The 25,389-nt window shown below is 41.6% G+C and overlaps 1 protein-coding gene across 1 annotated transcript in view; it reads left to right on the plus strand.

The window, feature by feature from the left end:
* The first annotated feature begins 1,151 nt into the window (after positions 1–1,151).
* The window catches only part of NPFFR2 (neuropeptide FF receptor 2), a 149,376-nt gene continuing 125,138 nt past the window's right edge, over positions 1,152–25,389 (plus strand). The window contains exon 1 of the mRNA XM_081127094.1: positions 1,152–1,224. The gene's annotated coding sequence lies outside the window, so the exon portion shown is untranslated. The remainder of the gene's footprint in view (positions 1,225–25,389) is intronic.

The raw sequence follows: 25,389 nt of genomic DNA on the forward strand, positions 1-25,389 counted from the left end.
GCAGCAGGCCAGATTGGGCCTCTGGGTTGTAGTTTGCTGACAGTTGGCTTAGAGGGTGATCTAACGTGAAGGTTTGGATCTCTCTCTGCTAGTTACTAACACAGAAGTCTTGGTTAAATCACTTTATTTTGATTTGCCACTTTATACATTTTCCTAGTAGAAATAATAGTGTCTACTTCACAGTTCTGCTGGGAAGATGAAATTAAATGAGAATAAATGAGATAAAATATAAAGTTTCTAGCATCAGTAGGTTCTCAAGTACTTTTATCTTGCAGATATGTTATGGGTGAGGAACTGAAGCCTCAGAAGTTAGGTGATCTGCCCAGGACCATACAGTTGTCAGTGGGCAAGCTGAGACCTTCAGTTCAATTCTTTTTAAAAGCCTGGTGGGCTCCTACCAAGCTGCCTTCCTGTCCCACGGCAGCTGCTTGCAGTGGAGCTCTTCCCGTCTCGGGCTTTCTCAGACGTAACTTGTGCTCACTTGCTTCCAGTCCCTGTCTTCTTCATCACTCAGTATTCTAATTCAGTTAATATTCTAAATTAAAAGGTTATTTGTTTGTTTGTTTGTTTTTAATCCAAGCTACAAACCACAAAACCCAGAAATAAGGCGTGCTAATGGAACTACAATTCCCCTGAGCTCCTACCCACTAGAGACCGCCAGGTTTCTTACAGTGAAAAAGCTCATTAGTGTCACCTTTTATTGTGCTTTTTGTTTTAAATTATGAAAAGAGTCCCCTCTGGATTTTATAACAGACAGCTGGCAGTGGAGAACTGGAGAGGATTCACACAGCAGAGTAGAAGGTGGCACGTTGGATTTGCCAGTGCTGGCTCGACCTTTCCGCAGCCTTCCCCGTTCTCCCTGAAGTGCGGAAAAACAGTTGGTTACGTCCACAATGCAAATGGGGCTAGAGGGTGTGGTCTCGTGTTGAATGTATTCTAGCTCCCTCATGTTCAAGTCAGATGATTTTAAAGGATATTTTTGCTGAAATAGCTTTCTGAAGAATACATATTCAGAGCTGAATAACACTTGGTGACTATAGCAAGAAACTGAAACGAAGTGCAGTTGAACTAGTCTTGCAAATATGAAATGTTAGTAAAAGTTCCATGGACTTACTTTCTAAAATTTCCTCCTTTCCCCCTTGTTTTGGTCCAGATTGTGCTTCCCTAAGACACTGACTAAAGTCCTGGAGATACCAGTCAACGGAGTTTAGCTTGCTACTAGGGGTAAGAAATGATTCTCTTCTAACCACCATCAATCCAAATTCAGGCAGTAATTCTACAGCCCTTTTTCCCAAAGTGTGAATACTAATTTAGCCAAATGTTATCAGGTGTTACATGAAAAATGTGCCCTGGGGTGCAATGTTTGGGGAGTTCTGCTTTAAACAAAGGTAAATGTATACTCAAAACTTTCAGTATGAGTTTGTGAATCTCTAAGACAGGGGTGTCTTAGGTAGCGTTTGTCTTTCTACCGGAGTTGATGTTTGCAAGGACCATCCTGAGAATGGCGCAATGCTCAAGACAATGTTTAGAAGGTGTAAGAGCATTCACATCCCACTTTCTAAAATTTTTCTATAGAAAAAATTAAATAAACTTCTATTTATTCAAGTATATATGCATGCACTGTGCATGTGTGAATAAGAGAGGGGCAGCCCCACCAACCCTCACTTGGTTTATGGGATGACTTGGGGTCCTTTGTAACCCAGCCAGATGGCGCCACTGGCTTCTCTTTGGCTGTTCCTTTGAGTCCCGGACCATTTATGTTTTGATGGCACAGAATCTCCAAGTCCTAGAGCTAAGCGTAATTTTTCAGATTCATTGTATCCTAAGATGGTGGATTCCAAATATCAACCGAAATGTATGTTGTTGTTTTCTAGTTATATTTTGTTGTGATTTTTTATTTGTAGATAAGATGTGGTCACTATTTCAAAAATTTGAAATACATTGAATACTTTAGTGAAAAGTGTTCAGTTTTCATAAATGTTTCATGTGTGTTTGAAAAGAATGTATGTTCTCCATTGGTTGCTATGTTCTATGTATGACCATTTGATCAAAATTCAGGTGGATTGTTCAAATCTTTTATCTTTACTGTCTTCTTTATCTTGTTTTATCATGAAAGAACTAGGATAAAAACCTCCTCCCAATATTTTGGCTGATTTGGTAATTTCTTTTGGCAGTCTTATTAATTTTTATATAATTTGAAGCTCTATACAGTATATACAATTTAGTAATTATATAGTCCTGGTGAAATAAAACTTATACACACTGAACATTTCAGTTTTAAGAAAGATTTTGCTTAAAATCTCATTTACATGATATTAATATAACATTAATGTCCTGATATATATTTTTCCATTTATCTACTTCCAATTTTCTGAGCTCTTTTATCACATATAAACAGTATATTGCTGGGTTCCCCTCCCCCCAGCTAATATTACTTTTAACTGCCAAGTTTAATCCATATGTAATTTACTGTGGTTTTTAGTAACTCAAATTTAATTTTATCTTAATTGTGTTTCCTGTTTGACTTATATTTTTGTTTATGGTCTGTAACTTTTGCAGTAGCCTACTGAGGCATAATTGAAATACAATAAATGGAACATATTTAAAGTGTATAATTCAGTAAGTGTTAACTTACATAGTCATGCAGCTATAACCAAAATAAAAATTGTAAATGTCTTTCTCCCGAAAGTTTCTGCTAGTTCTTTGTAACCCCCTCTTCCTGCTCCTCTGCACACGTGTGGCCCACTGCTCTCATTTCTGTAACTAGAGATTAATAGGCATTTTCCAGGTGTTTATATACATAGAATGATAGACTATGTCCTTTCTTTGTCTTTTTTCACTCAGCATTATTAATTGTGAGGTACCTATATTGCAACATTTTATTCCATTTTAATGTTGACCGGTATTTCATTATATGGATATACTGTGAATGGTTCATTCATTTACCTGTTGATAGACATTTGAGTTTGTTTTAAGTTTTAGACTGTTACAAATAAGGTGGCTATAAATATCCTTGGTATGGATGCATGCTTACATTTTTCTTGGGCAAATACCTAAAAATCTAATGGTTATATCATATGGTAGGTGTATGTTTAACTTTTTAAAAAAAAATCCTCACCTGAGGACATGTTTTCATTGATTTCCAGAGAGAGAGAGAGAGGAAGGGGGAGGGGGAGAAACATTGATGTGAGAAAGAAATATGTTCATATAGTCACAAAGGATTCTGTATGTGGGCTCTAAATCTGGAATGTCAGAGAGTCAGAGTATCCTAAGTGAATAGGAAAGTATGACCTTATTGCTGATTGTAAGGTAAAGTGTTAAAACCCCTGTATCACAATACTTGCTGTGTGTATGGCTTGGGGCTCAGAGATTTGTCTTTTACCAGAGAATGTCGAGGCCCTGTGCACCCCCTAATTAAGACAGTGGCAAATGTGTATAGATCTATGTCAAGGAACACAGTTTTTTAATTCTAATTTGGTCTTTTTTCCTCTCTTTTTAACACTTTCTTGACTTTGATTATGTTCCCTTCATGTACTGAAATTTTTAAAGCTGTTTTCAGGAAAAGATTTGATCCAGGAGAAGGTCTGCTTCTTTCAGGTTATTTTCACTTTAATGGGAAACTTTTAATCAAATATCTCTCTAGCTAAAGGATCAGGTATTTGAAGAGTATTAGATTTTTCCCTGGTGTCCCTGAAATCATACCCCACAGCACCTGCTACAGACAGTGTTTGTATCCCCCCAAACTTCACAGGGCCTTGGGGGTGACTAGGTCAGTGGGGCAGAGCCCTTGTGAATGGGATTAATGCCCTTCCAAGGATCATGAGAGAGTTCAATGCTCTTGTCTCCGTCCTTTGCCCTCTGAGGACACACTGAGAAGCTGGCAGTGTGTAACCTAGAAGAGGCCTCCCAGCGGGACCTGACCACGCCGGCACCCTGATCTTGAACTTCAGCCTCCAGAACTGTGAGAAAACTAATTCCCGTTGCTTATGAGATGCTTGGTCTGTGGCGATCTGTCACAGCAGCCCAAGCAGACTAAGGGAGCATCCACTTTCCTTACGTGAATGACCAGCTCTTCATGCAGGTGCTGTAGCAAACACAGTGTTTCGCTTTGCGGGATGTTAGTTGCGTAGACACAGTTTCTGCGCGCACGCTGGTGGTTTCACCCCTGACCGCGGAGCTCCGCAGCTGAGGCGCATCCTCCTTCAGTACCAGCGCTCAGCCTCAGCCCTGGCTGGGCTTCCATGACGCCTTGTGCTCTGAGTGGCCTTTGGAAGTGTCCTGGTTCAAGCGGTAAGCAGAATAAAAGTTCAGTTTCATTTTTAATCTTGAAGCCGTCAGTTCTTGTACATAAATGAGCCCTGTTGTGTTTAATCTTGCTGTGCGATGACTTCATTATTTTCGAAGCAATTGCACTTTAGAAGCTGATTCCAGATGATCTGGGTCTACCAGCTGGAAGGGATGTTAACAGGTAGGCAGATTTGATTAAATGCTTTCACAAAAATAAATGCAGCGCACAGAACTGCAAGCATTGCACGCTGTACTTCGTTTATGCAAGGACGGCTTGAGAAGGGAGACACCCACCCGTAAACGAGCACCTTGTTTTCCAGGAGTAAGATGTAGCGACATCTCGGGCAAAGATATTATGGACAAAGAGCTCTACAAATCGCCAGTATGGATTTCTAGGGTGAATCCGACGATTATATTGTAGACACAAGGTTAGGCTTCTACTTGACTGCTTCAAAGAGAGAGGGGTGAACTTTTCTGCTTCTATACACTTCATTTTATTTTTCTATTTTTTTAAATAATTTACATTTTACATATCCTTTAAATTTTATTGCTATTCTATTAGATAATATTGCCACTCTAAAAACTTTTTGGAAAACAAAAGCAAAGAAAAACACGTGACCGGCAGTTAGTTTTACGGCCTTGCCCCCGCGCCCCCTGCGCAGACGTTTCCCGCGTGGACAGCGCCGGGCGCCCCCCTGTTTCTAACGTTGAACTGATGCTGTTTTAGGAGCGAGCCCGCCAGCTGGGCGAGTGGGGCCGCCTCCTCCCGCCGGCTCCTGCTGCGTGGGGTCTGCTCGGTGTATGAGAAGGGGCGCCCCAAGGCCCTGCCGGGGGCGGTGTTCCCGCTGCTCCTAGTGCCCCCCGGGGCGCTGCGGCCCCCCCACCGCGGTCCCCTCGGGGAGGGGCTCACAGGGCCAAGGGCCTGCCGCTGGCGCCCGGCCGCCCCGGCCCCCGCCCCGGCGCTGCGGGCTGCGGGCTGCGGGCGCGGTCTCGGGGTTGCGTCGGCCCAGCCCCGGTCCCCCCGCAGTCCCCCCCCCCGCCCCGTCCCCCGCAGCCCCGGGCCAGGGCCGCCGGGCCGCACGCTCCCGCCCGGCTCCGGGTGGCGGGGCTGCCGCGTTCGCGGCCCTGCCCCGAGCTCCTGGGACCTTCGGGCGGCGCGTTCCCCCCTCGGGCCGGGCAGGGCGCCCCCGCGCCCCGAGAGCGGCGGGTTTTCCAGGCGCCGGTGCGCTCAGGGGCGGCTGCCCCGCCCGCCTCCTCCCTGACCCCTCAGGCCAGGGCGTTTCTCACACCTTTGTGGGCAAGTGATGTTTCAATGACCTTAAGGATCAGAAACGGCTCGTTACTCTCCGCGAGGGGACAGCGACCTGTTCCTGCGCCGTCTGGGTGACTTTCCCCAAAGGTCCTCCCTAAAAGACTGAGAAACCACGTAAACTTACATTTCCATCTCCGTGCTTTGAAACAATTGTAGGAGCCTGTGCGGCTGCGAGCTGTGATACAAACGGAGACTGTAACCCCGGCCGACACTAAGTATCCGCGCTGCCGCTCGGCGGCCTTTCCTGGCGCCGTCGCCCGGGCGTCCCGTGGCTGTGCGGTGGGCGGGCTTCGTGGGCGCAGCGGGGTTCTGCGGGGTGGGTGTGCCCCCATCCCTCACATTCACCCACAGCAGTGGGAGGCGCTGAAAGTGTTTCTCATAAAGTTGGTTTGATAATTTATTCTATTTTCTCTGGTCTTTTTGAACTCTTATTAGGTATGTGATACACACACATACACACACATATACACGCACATACATATATACACACAGATGTACATATGTTGATACTCCTATAAGTTCTGACTCTCTGGAGAACTTTGACTACTACATTACTAAAAGTATTCTTCTATTTTCCCTGTAGTGTTTCTGTTTACTCCACTTTTTTTTTTCTTCTTTATTTGTGTTTCTCCAAATCATATTACAGTCTTCTAATGTCTCATGATCCGTGGCTATTTATTTATATTTAAGAATCAGGAGCCAAAAAGCTGTGTGGATGTCCTGGGCATGTGTGCAAGTCTAGCTGTCTCACGGGCTTGAATATTCGTAAGAACTGCGAAGTGTCTGTAGGTTATCTCTCTCGGGAGAATCAGTTTCTACAGGGAGAAATTTTCCAATTTCTTGTCTGGGGGTGGAAGCCCAGGGCTACCAGTACTCTAATGGTTGAGAAGGGAAAACGCGGAAATGCTTCACATCGTCTTCATCTTCCTGTTCTGACTGGTAACTGACCTCCGCCCTCCCAGGGTCTGATGGCCCTGGTTCCAGGTTCTCACTCTTGCTGGGAAGGGAAGATCAGTAGTCTGTCCACACAGGGCGGGGAGGGGACCCAGAGGTCCACCAGCTCCTTACACCTATATTCAGACAACCCTCTTTTCAGCCAGTCTTTCACCAGGCCTTCAGACACGTGATGCTTTCCGTTTCTGAGTCTGCAGAGGTCTGCCTGCTGCTGCTGGTCTCTCCTCTGCAGGAAAGGAGAGTCAGCTCCTTCTGCCTTGCAAAGTGAGGCTGGAAGTCGCCCACCGACTTTCCCATCTTGCAAAAATTATTACCATCTTTATCTCGTGTTACCTTCTCTCCTAGTGTATTTATTCATTGGCATTTAAAACTTTTTATTCCTTTATTGGCGAATAAAGGGTGAATCACCACCCACTAGTAGTGATTCATGAGGTCAGTCTACACGTTCAGCTTCTCATAGAACTGGAAAATATTGTTGTTCAAACAGACCAGTGTTCCATAGCAACTAGTGCTAGTCAATAAAATAAGAGGATGACTTCATCAAACAGCAGCCTATTTTAGGGTAATTTCATAAAATATTTAAGGCTATAATTAGACTTGCCCAAGTCTCATAATGTGAGCTGCCAGTAATGAAGCCCATTTTTTAAACTTCCCCTCCAATAACGCAAAACAAGTCTTCTGAAGTCTTATGAGTTTTTGTCTTAATACAGAAAAGATGTGAATGTCTAATTATCTGAAACTGTAACATAGCTTAAAAAATTAGTGGGCAAAACATGAAAAATAATTAACAATTGCCCGGTACTTCACAATCACTATCCCTATTTTACAAATAATGAGTCTGTATTACTCAATTTGGGCTACCTTAACAAAATACCACAGACTAGGTATTAAACAGCAATGTCTTTTCTCAGCTCCAGAGGCCAGAAGTTGTAGATTGAGGTGCTGGCAGATTTGGTTTCTGGTGAGACTCTTGCTGGCTTGCAGTCAGCCACCTTCTCCCTGTGTCCACATTTGGCCTTTTCTCAGTTCACACGTGGGGAGAAGGAAGTCTTGTGTGTGTTCCTCTGATAGAGACACCAGCCCTATGTGATTAGAGCCCTATCTCTATGTCTTTATTTAAACCCTAATTACCTCTCTAAAGACCCAATTTCCAAATATAAACACATTGGGGGGGAAGGGCTAGGGCTTCAATAAAGGAGTTTTAAGGGTATACAATTTAGTCCATAAAAGAGGCTGAAGCAAAGGGAAGGGTTTCACAGAATGTAAGTGGCAGAGAGCAGTTTGGCGTCAGAGTTCATGTTTGAATGTTAGGCTATAGTGGCTCGATAAAGAGTTGATTGTGTGGGAAAGGCCTAGGGTGGGTGGAAGGGGCAATGGAGGGGAAAATGGGGGACATCTGTGATACTTTCAACAATAAATTTAAAAAAAATAATTCATTGGTCAAAGTTTTAAAAAGTATTGTATTGAGGTAATGGTGAAATGACTACCAAGGTATTTTCCTATCAGTGTGGGGGCTGTGGAGGAAGCATCTTCACCAACCAGCATTCTAGTTCCCTCACTTGGTCAGTAAGAAGAGTCAGATCACACCTAAGGCCTGTTTCACAGTGACTTGAAAATATGTGTCGGCTTTGGCAATAAGCTTTATTAAACAGAAAGACAGGTGTAAGAAAATTTTTTCCTTTCCTGTGTTTTATATATCTTTTGGGAAATCAAGTCTATGAATGGATTAATTACCTTAATACTGTTTAATATTTTAGGAGAATATTTTAATTTTCCTACAGTATTGTGACTATTAAAAGGATTGCTTATATCAGAGAGAGGAATACTCTGCTTTCCAGTTGAATCTTTAAAATTTTTCTTTTAAAATAAAACTACCTTTTTTTGAATAGGTGATAAATGCCTATGATGAAAAAATTGAAAGATTAAAAGGGTATAGAGTGAAAAGCAAGATTGCATCTGATCTCCATTCCCCAGTTAGCAAGTTTCCCTCTGCAGAAGCAGTCAAGGCTATAATTTCTTATTAATTAGTGTTCATCTTTAACAGTATATTACAGCAGAGTTCTAATTTTTAAAATATGAATTTAGCCAAATGGAATGCAAAAAGAAAATGGTCACTCCATCTCTATCAGGAAACGCCTGGTAGAAGTACTGATGACCATTAAACTCAAAACACATGAGCCTTTAGTCCTTAGTGGTGAGCACTCACTGCATGACTGGTTATACTTGTGAGTCATGTTTTCTTGATAAGTGTATCTCCTGGACTATATAAAGATATTACTAGTTAATATGTTAGAATATATGCTTTTTTTAATATATAAAAAGACAGAACTTAAGGCTTGTTACTTTCACAATGAATTATTTAAATGTTTCTAATAAGAAAAGGTAACTTATTCCCTTGGTTCTTTTTTTAACTTTTATTTATTGATTTGAGAGAGAGAAAGAGAGAGAGAGAGAAGAGGCAGACAGACATTAGTTTGTTTTTCTGCTTAGTTGGGCTGTCATTGGTGGATTCTTGTGTGTGCCCTGACCTGAGACTGAACCCGAAACCTTGGTGGGCCAGGAGGATGCTCTACCCAACCGAGCTACCCAGCCAGGGCCTTGTTCCCTTGGTTCTTCATGCAAGTAAGAGAATGGTGACGGGAATAGAGAAACTTCACCTTTTTGTTCATATGATTCTGTTCTCTACTTAGCAGTCTCTGGTGGCAAGTAATACAAACTTAAATCAAAGCTGATTTATGCAGATATGGAACTTAAAAACCCATTAGGTAAGACTGTAGCTCAACAAGGTCTCCAAAGACCTATTAGTTTTTAAAAGATATTTGAAGCATTGCTATTGTGATTTAAAGGAAATCAATGCTGTGTATTTAAAAATATATGCTTATGATAGGTTTATGCAGGATATTTAACAGTTTTCATAGTTAGCCTTGAATGGCCTAGATTGAGTTTAAAATAATATAGAAATACAGAAACACTTTGGATAGAAGACTGTGGGTTCAAACTATGAAGTTTCTGTTCTTTCCCCCCATTTTATAGGAATTATCTGGGTCCAAATTTTAGTAGTTATTGTCTAAATCTTTATATGCAAGAAGTGAATTTTAACAGTTTCCTATTGTCGATGTGATATTAAATGAGACACTGGATGGAAAGTCCTTAACACAAAATATGAATTATTTTAAACTCTCATAACAAGTCCTAATATTATTATCACCATCCATAGTCATTTTACTTTCATTTTATGCTGTAGGACCTTTTCATCAAAACTCTTCTTGTCATGTTCCCATTCTCCAGGCGACCTGCTTAATGAAGTCCAGGTTTGAATTTTCTACCAAGAATTCTCTCCTGTGTATTAAACCTTCTTTCTTAGGCTCAAAACCTTGCAACTTTCCTTTGCTTTTGTTTTCTATTACACCCCATTCTAAGGCGTTGAAAAATCTTGTTGGCTCTACGTTCAGAATAGATCCAGAGCATAAACGGCGTCTCACCCCTCCACTGCTATCACACGGCCAAGCCACCTTCCTCCTGTACCCGACGGGCCGCCAGCGATGTGTGGCTCGCATGTCCCCTCCGCAGCTGCACAGCGGCAGGATGTTCTCCACCCTCTGCTCCACGCCCACCGAGAGCCTTCAGCCTCCCTCCGAGTCCCCGTGGGACACGGGCCGGCATCACTCCCGAGCTCCTCTGCTGTTCTCCTGATTGCTCCTACTCCACCCCGGCCACCCCAGCCTCCTCACTGTTATTTAGACTCAGCTTTCCCCTGGGGTTCCTACCCTCGCTCTCCTTTGAGCCTGAGCCTGTTCCCTGGCTTACTCTCCCGCTCCATACAGTCCTTGGCTAAGCTACCCACTCAGCAGAGCGGCCCTCAGGCCTCCCTTCCTACAACAGCCCCCTGTCGTTCATTGCTATCTCTGGTCCTGCTTTTGTCTGTTTGCTTCATTACAATTACCACCCTTTGATAGATTTTGCATTCTTGTGTATATTTTTTATAACTTGTTTTTGCCACGGCATGTAAGCTGTGTGAGAGAAAAGACTTTTTTATGTATCGTTGTTTAAGGAATACATAGAATTGGGCCCTCTATGCAGCAGGTGCTCGGAAAATGAGTGTATATGAATATTTGGGGCCCATGTCCGTCTCTGGCCTTTGGTTTGTAGAGAGAGTTCAATGGGCTCTGCGAGAAAAGTCAGGTCCTTCTGTTTCCAACCACAGCTATTTGATTAAAATGAGAATCTAAAATTCTACTCAAGGATACTAGTGTTGAAAACACAGAGGCTATGCAGAGATGTGCTCAGAACTCTGTCCCACTGTTCATCCCTGCAGAAGGGAGCTGGAAAGGGTGTGATGTATCACAGCACAGGGGAAAGAAAGCCTGAAGGACCTCCTGGAATTGCATTTCCCTCTGTCTTTAGGGTTCCTCTCTTGTCAGGATGTCGAGATTTAATTTTAACCTTTTCGTGAGAATCCTAGTAAGACACATGCTTTCAAAACAACTTTAAAAACTTTTATATAGGACAAGGTTGTGGGGAAGTGGCTTATCTATTTTGTGAACTGCTTACAGAAAGAAAACCTTGCTTTTCTTTCCCCCAAAGTCACATACATTGGAAAGTGCATATAATGACTGTTGCTATGGTTTGAATGTTTTTGTCTCCCCCCCAAACTCATATGTTGAAATCCTAACCTCCGATGTGAGGCCTTTGGGACTCATGAATCTTCCTTACCAGTTAAAATAGTTAATATAACTCAGTATAAATTAAAACAGGGCCTTCAAGATTTAAATCCCTTATATAAGAACTGTGGAGGAAAAAAAGGGCGATTATCTGCAGTGCTTGTCTATCTAATAGTGCAGTTTGGCCATAAATCTAAAAGCAGTGAATGGCACCTCACAGTAGATTATCACAACCTTCGTGCTGTGGTTTCATCTAGTTGGTACCGCTTACCCAAAATTATTAAAGTTATTGATGCACCCAGTGAGCAACTCCTAAGTACCCTGCATTCATTGCTCTTGGCTGGTAGGACCTGGTCATTGTCTACTTCAACAGCCTCCCGGCTGCAGTTTCCCTTTGCCTTCAGAGGGACACAACGTACGTTTACCTGGCCATCTGCAGGGTGCCTCAGCAGCCCCCCCGTCACACAGTCCTTGCGGGCGGGATTTGAACCTGGCCCAGCTTTCTCCTGGAGCACAGGTATGGCTTCCCACTGGTAACATCCTCGCCTTGGGACATTCATTTGACACTCATTCAGGACATACAAACATTCAGAAAGGAGCTGACGAGAAGGAATGGGCCACTGACACACACAAAGTACAAGTTCACGGCCACCTCAGTAAAATTCTTGGCATTATTTGATCAGTCAAGGCGCTTTCCATTCCCGAGGCCGTCAAAAAACAGCTGTTGACCCTCTCAGCACCGTCAACATAAATAACCCCAGCGTCTTTTAGGCCTTTGGGATTCTGGAGGGAACCTATTTCTCACTTATAAACTTCTCTTAAGCCCATTACTTGTTACTTGCGCATTGGCCAGTCGTGAATGGAGCTCCCTGTGACAGAAAGCGCCGGAGCCTGCCCGGATTATAATCCAGCGGTGCCCCCGAGACGCCCGCGCTGCAGAGGCTGTCGCAACATCCCCTGTGCCTCCTGGAACCTCTGGCCAAAAGTTCCCTTTGAGCTCCAGTACAAGAAACACTCGTCCTCAACATTAAGAGGTGAAATCGTTGTCTGCATACTGGGCTTTCCTGGAGACAACTCTCACAGGCCCGGAGTCCATGGCCCGCTGCACCCAGCGCCTGCTCTGCCCTGGGCCCTGGGCCCTGGGACCAGCCTCTGGAAGCTCAGGACAGCCGCGAGGCCTCCAGGCTAAACAGAACCGCTGCCTGAAGGGTAGAGCGAAGCCAGGCCCCCAGTTTATCACGCCTACAAGAGGGGTGATCTCCTTTGTCCCGAGTCCCTTGCCCGACGCCAGTGCTGGAGGAGGCCAGGCCACTCGGCTGCATGGGGAGCCTCTTGGAATAAACGGAGTGAACTGCAACAGAGTTGGTACATGTTACAAGCGTGAAGGAGTTTGCTGGAGTGCTGCTGCTTTAGATCCCTTAGCTGGCATGCCCCGATGAAGGACGGGCCCCAAGGGTCAGCACAACTGGCTGAACTTCAGTCATCTTGGCATATGTCTAAAAGTTCATAATAATCATAGGATATTTTGTTTATAGAGAAGTAAATGGGCTGATTCTTATATATTTCTTTCTTGGAAATGTCAGATTGTGGTTCAAAATGTCTATTTTTATCATCTTTTATGGATGCAGCATATTCTCACACAAATAAGGCAATCGTAGGTGAGAATATTATCCATGACAGATGACATATAGGTTAGGTAAAAATTACATGAGGAAATGTGTGTTTTTTTAATTATTATACTTAACAAAATCAATCATGTCATTGCTGATTTTATATGGGAAAGGTCATTTTAGATAATGATAATTAGAGTGATTAAGAGTAAATACTCCTGGCCGGGCGTGGCTCAGCGACTGAGCATCGACCTACGATCCAGGAGATCGAGGTTTGATTCCCGGTCAGGGCACATGCCCGGGTTGTGGGCCTGACCCCCAGTCGGGGGCGTGCAGGAGGCAGCCCATCAATGACTCTCTCATCATTGATGTTTCTATCTCTCTCTCTCTCTTTCTCTCTTTCTCCCTCTCCCTGAAATCAATAAAAATATATTTAAAAGCAAAAGACTAAATACGATGTTTGCTTAGGTGATTTTCCTGGAGTATAGTCTTATTGGAAGATTACCATCTCCTAAATTTCCCATAGTATCCAATAATCACTGAAGAACAGTGAAAATGAGGCTTTCTGCCTCTTTTTATAGTTTAGTGTTTGCCTTTTGCCAGATTAAAATAAATATAAACTACAATGTGAAAATGACTGCTTTACTCCTGGGTTTGCTTTCAGAGTATAGTACAGTACAGAAGGCATTGCTTGGCCTTCACTCTTCAGGCCCTGGTGGACCCCAGCTGGAAATTTTAGTGAGGCAACATCGGAACTGTTTCTGCCCAGGGGTACCTTGGCTGCTGTGGTGTGAAACTTCGGGGAAGGCACCCATGGCACTGTGTAAGCCACAAACAGAAAAACGTGTGTGCTTCACAGTAGCAAGTCATTTCCTTTTTTGTCATACGTAGGAAGTTGGAAAGAATGATTTCATTGCTTTATGTGATTTTACATGTTCAAATCCATGTGAATACATTAGAGTAAAAAGAGAAAATGGAACAGAAATCCTTAATCTCCCCTACCAGTGAGATCATTTCTTTTGCATTTAAATAGTTTTCCCTATAACTTCTACAGAGCCTTTCATATTGATGTGACTGGTTCTCCAATCAGACCGATCTGTTCCACTTCAGATTATTTCCCATTTTTATGATGACTGTACTTGTTTCATATCTAACTGCAGCCGTTCACATGAGTCATCTTTCTTAGATTTATGTATCTTTGTATTTTCTAAAGAACTCTAGGAGCTTCCATTTGCTATTGATTCTCTCATGGCTGATGAACTACTTTAAATTCCTAGACTAAGCAGACAGGTCATCTTTCTCTTCAGGGTTCATTAGAACATAATAGAATACTTTTTTTTGGCCAAAACACACTTTTTCTAGCTTGAGGCTTATATAACTTTTGGTTGAATATTTTAATATCTCTTTTCCTCAGCTAAATTGATTTCCTGTGGTGACTTCATATAAGAGGCTTATGTTTTGCAATCTTGCAGCATGGTTTAAATGAAAAAAGGAAATTATGGTATTTCAGGCATCATTGATTTCTATACTCCTAAGCAATTATAATTTTCAAACATAAAGTTTTCATAAACCACCAACTTAATTACTTTAACTTCAAAATAAGTTGTTTTGAGGTATGGAGTTTTAGAAACATTTATATTTAAAATAATGTGGTATAGACACTTGGAAAAACAAAACATTGAAATGAAAATCAATTGTGTAATCTTTTGAAGATACATAAAACTTTACATTTTAAAATATTTTTTATTCTAGTTGGGTAAGTGTATGATTTAGAATTTCTCTGATATCTTATTTTATTTGAAAATCTCCCATACTATATCCAGTAGCTGAATACATTAACATGTCTGTCAAGCAAATTTACTTACACATAACTAAAAGTAATTTCTATGTCAATGCTCAGTTCTTTGTAAATAAAATATTTGAAATCTTTGGGTATGGAGAATGTTTTACAGCCTTCGGGTATGAAGTTGGCAATATAAAAAATCCTACATACAAGTTCAAATAAACCATAGAGTGATGCTAAAAATTTCTAGAAATGCACTCTTTCTGATCTGCATAGAATTTTGATTGTGACTGATGTGCAGCCAGCTCTGTCTCCAGGACTCAGTCACTGACAACCCCGTGTGAATATGTTGGGGATTATAGATGATAGTCCTTAAATCTCCGAAGCATTTCCCGCTCTGGTTTGTGAGTTTTCAAGTCTGAGGTTGAAAACTCGACAGATTTTCTGTGCTCCTTCTTCTTTTTAATGCAAACCATAGAGGCTACTTTCCCTTATCTTTTCTTTTTGGCACATATTCTGTCTTTGAAAATACCTACTATCTTTAATCCTGCGTAAGGTGACACGTGATGGTTATAATTTACTAGTTGCCCTTGGGAATTTTCCCACATGAGTAGAAGAACGGACATTATGAGGTCCTGTACCAATAGGCACTGTATTAATGTATGTTGATTATAGGGGTAGAGATGAACTTAGTTTATAAAGGAAAAGTGTTTTGTAAGTGTTCTATTTTTTTCTCTCTCTTTTTCTCTGACCTGTTCTATCTATAGTTTTATTATTTTCTTCTTTATATATCTGAATGATGACTGTGACTTTCTAGGGTTTAGAAATGTGTGTGTGTACACATACACACTTCAGGAAACTGAGTGTTAATGGGCCAAGTATACTCATTTATACTACAGCAAATTCAGAGATTTAAAAAACAAAAAAGGAGTTGAAATTTATTTTTTCTATAAGGAATGAATTTGTTTTTGTAATATTATTGTCATACCTATAGAAAATGGCACATATCAGCTTTTCTTCAAGTAACAATTATCAGTCATTTTGAAATCACGGAGGGTACTTGTTATAATGCTTATTCCTGGGCTCCCACAATAATCCAATTTAGAAAATTAGAAGTTGGGGAGAGTGTTTGAAATACATCTTATTCAGAAAGGTTGCAGGAATTCTGAGTTGGTGGTGTTTAGGCTTTGAAAACAAATTATTAGCTTCCCAAACCTTAATGTGGATACGAATCACTTAAATTGCAGATTTTATTGAGTGGGTCTGGGATGGAGCCTGAGGCGCTTATCCAAGGCATTTTGGGGGGCAAGCCCCTGGGGAAGCATATGTAAAGGGTCATTCATTTTGAGTGACTGAAGGAGTTAAGGAAAGTAGCTTTACACACAGTTCTCTTTTGCAGGATCCCTTCGTATTTATCAGACCCATTCACTCTTTTTCAAAGAATTTCATTCACCTATCAAAATCTCTTGAGTGTATATAGGCACCTAGTATGGGGTGAAGGTCACCCTACCCCCCTGTGATAGTAGGCAGTAACACAGGCCATCCTTGTTGTATTAATTGTATTTTTAAGTTCGGAGATAAATCTTTGGTTTCTTTAAGAGAGGTGTCAAACAGGTTGAAAATGCCTACAGCTCTGTAGATCTGGGTCCTGCTGAGAGCCTGGTGAGAAGACAGGACAGGCTCCTCAAAGGGCTCAGACAAGCTGAAGAAAGATGCTGGCTGGAGCCTGAAGCATTTGCATTTACGTGCTCAGTGGGCAGCCCTGCCTCACGTACGACTCAGCCAGTTGTCCCAACACCAGTGGTCAGCAAAGACCTTCGAAGTCAGAAACGATTCTGACCTTCTACGCCTTCAGTCCCATCCCTGTTATCCCAAGTTCTTTTGACTCAGCTTCTTTTGCTTCTGGCATTTCTTAGTTAGACCAACATAGCTACTAGTAATAAGAGTGTTACTGTGAAATTAACTTGTTGTATTTATCTTCAGCTTAGCTCTCCATACCATATTATAACTATGCACAGGCTGTCCCCTCACAGTGTTGGTGGCCTGGTGTGCAGAGAGGACAAGGGACCCAAGCAATCTTGTAAAAGGGGAAGTTTGTCTTTGGGTCTCACTGCCCAATCTTCATTAGTGTCCTGCGCTCCTCTGTTTTTACATCTCTGACCAGTGACCTGGGCCCCCTGCCATGTGCCCTCATCGGTTTGTGTATAGTGGGAGTCACCAGACTTTAGCTCCCTACCCACAAACTGTGTGGCATTGAGTCAACCCCTTTTTACCTTGAAAACTCATTGTAACTTAAGACTCTGAGCTCAGACACATTTAGGCAACATAAATATTCCATATCTACAACTATAATCTACATATTTAAAGCCAAGAGTCACTGCTCATAAACAACATTCGGCAAATGATTAGCTCGTGATCACACTGCGTCATGAGAGGTGACTGGTTCTGCTGTCCAGCGGCTGACTTTCTGCAGCGGATGTTCCCACGTGCGCTAAGCCACGCCCCAGCCATGTGCATTTGTGTACTCGGGGTGACTGGTGAGTGCACGCATTTACTAGACCTATTCACTATAAATTTAAGATTACAGTAATACATATAGACAGCTTTCCTGTGAAATTTAACTTTTCAAACATAATTTTAATTACACAAACGTATCTACATAAGTAAAAACAGGTAAACTGCTTAATTTCTCAATTTTTTGACACACACATTTGGAAAACCTACTTTATTATCTAACAGACTTTTGACCATAATTAGTACTTTCTATTGAGGATTTACTGTATTCTTTCAAACTAATGTTTTGGATTTCTTTGGATAAGTCCCCAGAAGTGGGATCACTGGGTCATAAGGCAGCTCCATTTTTACTTTTTTGAGGAAGCTCCATACTGTTTTCCACAGTGGCCGCACCAGTCTGCATTCCCACCAGCAGTGCGCTAGGGTTTTCCTTTTCTCCACACCCTCGCCAGCACTTGTTGCTTGTTGATTTTTTAAAATATATTTTTATTGATTTCAGAGAGAGGAAGGGAGAGAGAGAGAGAAAAACATCAATGATGAGAGAGAATCATTGATTGGCTGCCCCCTGCACGCTCCCAACTGGGGATTGAACTCTCAACCCAGGCACGTTCCTTGACCGGGAATTGAACCCCGATCTCCTGGATCCTAGGTCGATGCTCAACCGCTGAGCCACGCCCAGCTGAGCACCTGTGGATTTTTTATTGGTAGCCATTCTGACAGGTGTGTGGTGATATCTCAGGGTGGTTTAGACTTGTATTTCTCTGCTGATAAACAATCTCAGTTCTTTGATGAAGGAATCTAGCAGCATCATCCGATATATCATATCTTTAGTGCTAAAGGGAGGAGAAGGAAATCTTGCATCTCTTTTGGCTTAAGAAAGAGAGCTCCCACCTGGCCAGTGTGGCTCGAGCGTCAGCATATGAGCCAGGAGGTCATGGTTCAATTCCCGGTCAGGGCACACGCCTGTGGCATGCAGGAGGCAGCTGATCAATGACTCTCATCATTGATGTTTCTGTCTCTCCCTCTTCTTTCCTCTCTCTAAAATCAATTAAAAAAACATAGAAAAAAGAAAGAGCATCCCATTTTTATTTCAGTTCCTGGAGAATAAAGATGCTATTTTAATATCATTACCATAGAAAAATTAAAGCAACAGTAAAGAACTGTAGAGTTTCAGATATTAAAGGTAATATTTCTCAGTGCATTAGGGATAATCTCTTTAGCAATATGTTGACATACTTACTATATATTTTGTGTAAATACTTCAAGGACAGTTTTATAATTTTAGAAAAATGGAAGAGAATTATACATTCATACAAGACTTCACATAGGACAGACAAGTAAGATAAGTCCTTTTGTGGCCATTTTCAAGTTATTACCTTACAACTGGTTTTGTGATGTAGAATGCTGCCTGTTTTCCCGCTGCTCTAGGGGAAGATAAAATATTCCCTCCTTATGTTTTTTGAGATTCTTTCACCATCATTTCGGAGGACTGCAGTTTCAAGGGCAAGCACTGCAATCAATTAACATAGTGTGAACCGAATAAGAAAGAGGCCTAAGAATCTTTAAATGCACAATATTGTAGAACAAAGGGCAAAAGGCAATTTTGAAAACCTGGCCTAGAAGGCATGCACTCTGGTGATTTGCTTTTACAGTCACTGATGAGCTTTAAATGTCAGCCTAAGGTCAGCAGCCCTCTCCTCATCCCTCAGCAGCACTGGGCACATTTCCTCACGCTTCCTCCCTGAAGCCTGTTAACTCCAGGACACACTCCCTCACTCCCTCTCCTACCGCACGGGCCCCTCGGGCTTCACGCCTCAGCGCCGGGTGTGGTTTATCTTCCTGCCTTTTAAAGGGCGAAGTGCCTGGAGCTGTGCGCGGCCCTGGCCCTTCCTCTGCTCAGTCTGCCTGCAGGCCCAGGCCATCTGCCCGGTTCCCTGGCTTCACGCCGGCCACTCCCCGAGCACCAGATCACTTGACCTAACTGCCTCTCACTCTCAGGAGGGCGACTAAGGGGCTTGTCAGATGCGACAGATCTCAACATAAACTATTACCATGCCCCACTCCAGCCCGCTCTTCCTTTCACCGGTTCCCGGTCAGTACGGGGCAACTCTGTTAGCATTTCCCTGTTCCCGTCTTGCTCTCACCCCTCACACCCAGCCCGTGAGGAAATTGTTCTACCATCCATGCATATCCAGGAATATATGTGGACCCATAATCTCACCACCTCCACGAAAACTATCCTAACCAAAGGCGCCTTTAGTTTTTACAGGACTTTGGCCATACGGAGACCTCACTGGCCTCACCTGGCCCTCAGGCCGTGGGTCCCCTGCCAAAGTGCCTTTGTGCAGGCCGTTACCCAGACAGCGGTCAAGCCGGGGCGAGAGCAGGTTCCGAGTTGTGAGTGCACGAAACGCAGAGTTAATTCCTGTATTATTATTTGTTAATTACTGTGTTATTTTCCATATGAACAACTGCAAGCCTACTTTTTGCCCCACCCTGTATAAGTCAGATCCCATTACTTCTCTGCTCAAAGACTTTTAGTGGCTTCCCATATTGCTTAGAATAACATTCACATTTCTAACCATATAAGCCCCACGTAAACTTTTCCCTACCCCAGCCTTCTGACTAGTCCCACCTCTCTGATCCTATTTTCTATTCGTTTGTGCTTTGCTTGAGCCACACTGGTTTCCACCCCACCTCCCACCTTTCTTTTTTTTAAACAGGCCATATACAGGCACCTCAAATCCTTCTCATCTGCTGTTTTCTGCCTAGAATGCTATTACCCAAATATACTCCCTCACTTCATTCAGGTCCCCACTAAAATGTGACCTTATCAGATTTCTTGTCTCTCATAGTATCTTTATAAATAATGACTTTTGCCCTTATTCTGCAGCATTTTTCTCCTTAGAGTTTCTTATCACCTGACATATTACTTATGTACTGTTTAGTTATTTCTCTCTAGAGTAGAAATGTAAGCTTCATTAGAGCAAAAACTTTGTTCTTTCATTCGCTACCATAGTGCCAGCACCTTGAATAATAACTCACCCGTATCAAATGCTCAAAAAATGTTTGTTGGGTGAATGGATCTTAAATATTAAAAAGGCTCTTTGTTTTGGTTTTATTTATGAATATATTTTCACACATTGAACAAAATTGAAAGACTTTAGCATTAAGACCAGTTTTCAGCAACTGTTGTTATTTTTATCACATATCTATTACTTATTTTTTCTTTACTCATCTATTAACCCATCTTATTTTTAGATCTCTTTCAATGCAAACTAATGATCTCTATACACTTTCCCTTAACTCAGCATGAAACTTATGGATTCACGTTTAATATATATTGACAGTTGTTTTTGTTTTGCTGTAATATTTGTGTATAATTAAATGTATAAATCTAAAGTATGCATTCCCTAAATTTTGACCCATGTGACCCAAACTCCTGTTAAGACACAGAATATTATCATCATTTCAGGAAGTTCTCTCGTCCCTTCCCCATCAATTTCGCATTCTCCACCCTGTGGTCACCACTCTTCTGATTAAATTTTCCACCACTGCTTTTGGAATTTTAAATAAAATGAATCACACAGCTATAGTCTTTTCTGTAAAACTCTTTTTCAATCTGCATTATGCTTTTGAGCTCATCTATGTTGCATGTATTAATAATGCTTGCTTTTTATTCGCAGTCGTGTGAATACATGAATTTGTTCTCATACTGATGAACACCAGGGCTCTTCCCGTATTTTAGCTACTACAAATAAAGCTGCTATGCATATTATTCAAGTGTTTTTGTGAACATATCCTTCTATTTTTCTTAGATAAGTACCTAGAAATGGAATTGCTTGGTCCTTTGATAGGTAAATATCATTTTATAAAATTACAAATAATTTTCCCAACTGGTTGCATTATGTTACACTCCCGTGAATAAGATACGAGCATTCCATTGTTCTGTGCTCTTCTCACCGTTTGGTATTTTCAGTCTCTTTCATTTTAGCCACTCTGGTGGGGTTGTAGCGGTGTATCACTGTGGTTTTAGTTTATATTCCCCTGACAATAATGTTGAATACCTTTTTCATGCATATAATGGTCATTGATATATCTTTTTTTGTCAAGTGACTTTTTAGGCCTTTTGCCCATTTTGTATTGAATTACTTGTCTTTTTATTACAATCCATGTATCAGCCATTTACTCTCTCTTGCCAACAAGAAGAGCTTTTTTTTCTTTTTTAGAAAGTGCATGAGATGACACTTCCTCATTCTCCTGAAACAAATTTACACTTCTTAGAACAGAGGCACCTTTTTTTCTGTCAAAACAAAACAAAGCAAGATGATTATTAAAAATTTATACATGTTATGGTAGGTGACTTCCTGAGAGCATATCTATCAGTGTTTATAAAATCACATGGAATATAAGGAAAACCTGTAACTAAGAAGTAGAGATCTATAAAAATGATGCAGAACTACTTTGGATTAATAAAGGTACGCATGTGGAATTTTTAGGCAGGTGTGAGTTTAGTCAGACAGTGCTTCCTGGAGCTGGATTTTGACCTTCAGAGGCCCAAGTGCCAGGCCAAGGCTACCTTCCTCCACTCCACTGTTTAAAAAAAAAAAAGACATGAAATCATGATATAAGTATAACAAATCGAATAAAAACACTTGAAAATTGCAAAGGATTTTGAAAAATGTCAAATGCTAACTTCTTTGAAAAAAATGTTTTCATATTTTTGGAAACCCCTGTTTTGCCGGCCACTTAGGCGCATGCTTACTTTACCTAGTGTGTATTGATACTGGCATTGCCTGATTCCAGAACTGTTCAAGAACATGGGAGAGAAACCTAATGGGAGATGTTTTAAAATATATTTGAGATGTATCTCAACATTGACAGGATGGTGTAAGTTCTAGTCTCTACCCTGGAAAATGTCACCTTGTCTAACAGGGGATTCGTATTCAGCAGGTGGTCGGCTGGCGCTTAGCTTGAAGAGCACATTTGAGGAGGCTGCTATAAATGATTCAGCTATCTCTATTCCCAGTTCACGCTAAGCTTTTTTTGTTAGCTTAGCAGTTGGTAGAAGTGGCTTTTGATAGGCGGAATGGAATTCATAATATTCATGGCATACGGGTTGGCCAGAAATAATGTAGAAGATACTCGCATAGGTGGGACGTAAGAATCTTGTGAACTCGATGATTGACTCATAAATAATGCTGGTCTCAGCTGCTAATTCAGTTTTCTTGGACTCCTGCCTCTGCCTAGGTGATTCATCAGAGTCTGTGTCCAGAAGATTATAATAGCCATGCACTTACCATTTAGGCAATATTCTGCTGAAGCAACTAAAAGGACAGACAGAAAGTTGGGCTTCATTAGTGATACCTATTGGTAATAAATCTCTGTACATGCGGCATAATTTTTTCTGAGACTTGCCTTCCCTGTAACCTTGTAGGGGGGCTATAAAGAAGTGACCTATAGCTATCATTTACCACTACATACTGACTGACTTAGGTCAGTTATGCTTCGTGAATTCTTTGATACTGACTTTGATAATATAATCCTTGATGCCTCTATCAAATAGCATATTTTATTTTAGAGTCAGGATGTTGCATATTTTTTTTATTTTTAATGAATTTATTGGGGAAACAATGGTTAATATGAACATAGAGGTTTCAGGTGTGGGTCTCTATGTTATAAGATCTGTATATTGCTCTTTGTGCTCACCACCCAAAGTCATATCTTCTCCTGTCCCCATATATTAAGACCCCACTCCCCTCCCTCTGGCAACCACCACACTGCTGCTTGTGTCCACGAGTTTCAGTTTTATATCCCAGCTATGAGTGAAATCATATGGTTCTTAGCTTTTTCTGATTGACTTATTTCACTTAACATAATATTCTCAAGGTCCGTCCATGTTGTTCCAAATGGCAGTCATTCATCCTTTCTTGTGGCTGAGTCGTATCCACTGTGTGCATGTCCCACATCTTCTGTATCCAGTCCTCTATCTCAGGGCACTTCAGTTGTCTCCATGTCTTGGCCACCGTGACTAATGCTGCAATGAACGTAGGGGTGCATGTATCTCTGGGAATACATGTTTTCAAGTTTTTCGGGTATATACCCAGGAGAGGGATTGCTGGGTCATATGATAGCTCTATTCTTAATTTTTTAGGAATGGCCAGACTGCTTCCATAGTGGTTGTACCAATTTACATTCCCACCAGCAGTGAAACGAGGGCTCCCTAAATGGAGTATTTTAGTGTAGAAGTTAAAAACATAGAAGGCCTGGATTCAAATCCTAGTGTTGTCATTTACTAATTGTTTAGCCTTAAGCAAGTTATTTGACTTCTATTTGTTTCATTTTTTTTTTTTTCTCAATGGTAAAATAATGACAATAGTAATACCTACTAGAGTCAATATGGAGGTTAAATAAGTTAATGTTTGAAACCACTTCCAACAGTGCTCTATAAGAATTTGTTAAATGTAAATACCTGCTATGATATTGGAGAGATGGAGTGAGAAGTTCTTTTGGGAAACATTAAAATAGAAGATATAGGATTCCTTTCTTAAAGCTTTCGCAGAATGGAATAGAAATATATTACTTGACCTTAACTGATGGTAGAAGATGTGTATATTTGAAATCATTGAAAATGCTCAAGATTCTATGGTCACAAGCTAAGAGAGGGAAATGAAAATTTGCAATAGCCTCAGGAAACAGATTTCTTCTGCTTCCCTGACATTCAAAAGCTGTTTCCATCTCTGTTTGCAAGCAGAAAGAGACTGCAATGAAGAGCCTGAAAGCAAATGTTTCTAGCTTGTTAAATAACAGAAAAAAATGTATTGAATCTGAAGATTGCATGAATCCAAAATGAAATGTCAACTTTAGCCCATATATGAGAAAATATTTCATCATACATACAGTTTACTAAGAGACTAAGTTGAATATTTTTAAGGTTAAAATAACTGTAATAGCTACAAAGAAATTTCATATAACAGTATGAGAGACACATCAGAATGATAAATGTCCATTCCCCTATGTCATTCCTGAGCCCAAAATATGCATTATTGGGAGAAAATTACAGTATAGTAACTGTTGGTTAGGCTTATTTATATTGGTAAGAGCTTATGCATCTATTCCTAGACTTAGAACTTTGAAAATATTTTAATGTTCAGAACTTAACCTGGAATATGAGGCTGCATCCTGGTGAAGATGTGATATGACTGTGTAAATGTTTAATTTCACATAGCGCACACTCAGTTTTATTTTTTTCTCTCCCAGTCTTTTTGGGTGATAACTGTTGCAGGTTTTATGACCTATTTACAGATAAGAAAAATGTTACAGCCTGTGCATTATCACCTGACTTTCAAGTGGAGAATGACATTAAATTCCCTTCAGGGCTGATCATGGGAAGGCCGGCCCTCGGCCAGGACTTGGTAACAGTTTAGGGAATAAGTTAAGCAGATGCCTGCGGAGTGAGTCCATGTTCTTTAGTGAGAGGGCTGAACCCACACACAACCCTGGAAGCCACCCTGGAAAATCAGGTCATGGCCCCGCAGGAAATGCTCCTATCGGCTCCCACCACATTTAGAGGAAAAAGAAATGCCTTACGATAGCCTGTGGGACCCTGACTGGGGGCCCTGCCACTTTTCCCCCGTCCTGCACTTTCCTTCCCGTCTCACTCCCCGTTAGCCCTGCGAGCCCTCTAACAGCTTAGATCCTTTGCAGCAGCTGTTTTCTTTACGGGGCGTTCTCTCCCGAGGCCTTTGTGTGGTGGGCTCCCGCCCGTCACTCAGGGTGTATTCTGAATGCCACCCCTTCAGAAAGGCCTTCACTGTCTAAGTTTAGCAACGCCCCCTGCCACAGCCCAGCCCCATGGCTTCCCCTCATCTCTCTATTACATCAACATACTGGCTCCGCAGTGCGTACTAACAGGTCCTTGGTTTATTTGGTCGGATTTTTCTTTACTTCCCTTCCCTCAAAAGGCAGAAGCTATTAGGGCAGAGAACGTGATTTCCTTTCTTTCTTTTTGGCCGCTTTTTGTCCCATACTTAGAATGGTGCCTGGCACATAGTAGGCATCCAATAAGTATTTTTGACTAAATAAACTAGTATAGAAAGTTATAGTCACGGGGAGAAGGGAAGTATGCTATTGATTTTTCCTAGTTCAGCTCTGTTAGTTGAATATTGACCTTCAAGGCAGTGCTGTTCAAAAGAAACTTGTGATGAGGATGTTTTAAAATACCTGCTGTCCAGTATGTAGCCACTAACCACATGTGGCTGTTCAGCA

The sequence above is a fragment of the Miniopterus schreibersii genome, assembly GCF_964146895.1.
Source record: "Miniopterus schreibersii genome assembly, chromosome: 1".
Classification (NCBI taxonomy): Eukaryota; Metazoa; Chordata; class Mammalia; order Chiroptera; family Miniopteridae; genus Miniopterus; species Miniopterus schreibersii.